Source organism: Gossypium hirsutum, chromosome A07 (genome assembly GCF_007990345.1).
Source record: "Gossypium hirsutum isolate 1008001.06 chromosome A07, Gossypium_hirsutum_v2.1, whole genome shotgun sequence".
NCBI lineage: Eukaryota > Viridiplantae > Streptophyta > Magnoliopsida > Malvales > Malvaceae > Gossypium > Gossypium hirsutum.
The window spans coordinates 28,259,201-28,260,822 of record NC_053430.1 but is presented as its reverse complement, the minus strand read 5'-3'; the positions used below and the strand labels follow the sequence as shown (position 1 = coordinate 28,260,822).

At 36.4% G+C, this 1,622-nt stretch overlaps 1 long non-coding RNA gene across 1 annotated transcript; it reads right to left on the bottom strand.

Annotated features, from left to right (window-relative positions):
- Positions 1-358: 358 nt before the first annotated feature.
- On the bottom strand, positions 359-1,186 carry LOC107956490 (uncharacterized). The gene is made up of 2 exons (XR_001700124.2): positions 1,019-1,186; positions 359-749 (listed from the first exon to the last, which is right to left on the bottom strand). It is a non-coding gene; the product is annotated as an uncharacterized lncRNA (long non-coding RNA).
- Positions 1,187-1,622: the final 436 nt, after the last annotated feature.

Below are 1,622 nucleotides of genomic sequence, written 5' to 3'. Positions count from 1 at the left end.
ACTCTCAAGTCTCTATTCTTATTTGTGGAGTCTAAAAAGTTCATTGGCAGTATACTAAATATATTTTTTTAGAATTACTCGTAAGTCAGATCCTTCAAGTCCCTGACCTTATATCTTTTAGAAATATTCATAACTCCTCTCTAACCCTTAAATAAGACGATAAAAGCACTACAACACTTAAACCCACGTCATTCTCAATTGATTAATACATCATTTACTAACCCAAATTAAAAAGGTTAGATTTGTTATAGATAATAGTTACGAATTTTTATCCAATAAAACAATATAAAAAAACTTCATTATACTATATAATTATTATTGTAATGACCAAAATTTTCCCGGCCTGTAAATAAATAAATAAAAATAAAAAATAATAGTTTTATACAGTCCATGTACAAATCCCAAAGACCCGATTACATTTTTAGCCCAAAACCCTATACCCGTTTACATTTATGACCCAACTCAGTGTAGCCTAACTGGCCCAAAAAACCACTAACCCTATACCTATTTCACCCTTAGCCCAAAATACACAGGGCCCAAGTGGCCCAATTCATTAACAGGAGACAGAAAGGCCTAGGGTTTCAGAAACCCTAGGCGCCACAAGCACCCCAACAGACGCGTCCGTCGTCTCGCAGTGACCCACCATCAATGTCGTGATTCCATGTTCCGTATCACGCCAGGATTGACGCCTGAATCAACGCCGGTGTGCCGTTGTCAGTTCCCGTTTACTACCAGACCCTCATTGATATCTGCAAAATGAAAAGAACCGCAGCAAAAAAGAGAAGCAAAATATGGAAAGAAATCAAAGATTTCTTTCCCAAATTGTAATGATTTACACAGGGCTATAAAAGCGCTTCTTTGTAATCTGTAAAGACACACGAAAAAGAAATAAAAAGAGCACAAGAGAATATTACAGATTTCTTCACTTTGTCAGAAAACAAAGGTGATCCTTTTTCTTTTCTTAGATATCAACGTTTCATGCATGCAAAATACTATAAAAATAAATAAAAGAGATTACCTTTTTTTCCTGTAGAAAAGGCGAAACGCTTCGTATTCTGACCGCCGTACTCGGCGAAGTCAGCGGTGGCGCGTGAGCGCATGGGAACCCGATGACGGAGGCTCGACAGAGCTCCGAGGGTTTGCTCTCGGCCCCCTTTCAGAGAATCCTTCTGTTTTTTTTTAAATCTGTTTTAAAATGATTTTTTTGTTGAAACTTGGTTTTTATAACCTCATATAAACGACGTCGTTTTGCTTTAAACAATAAGCTTAAAAACGGCATCGTTCCAAGGCTAGGATCCGCGTGTTGACCCGAGATCCAGGTAGGATCCGAGCGTTTTTGGAAAATGGGCTAATTACCCAATTGGTCCTTCTGCATTGTTCATCTTTATAATTTCATTTTATTTTTATTTCAATTCGGCCCTAATCTTTTATATTTGTTTCAATTTAATCCTAACGGCCATTAAAATCCATTCCTAAGAACGACATCATTTTCGGATTAGGAAAAATTGCCCAGTGAGTCCCTTGTAGTCTTGAATGAGTTCTAATTAGGCCTAAATTTTTTCTGTTATTTTAAAATTAGCCCAGAACTTTAGTTTTATTTAATTTTAATCCTTTTAAATATT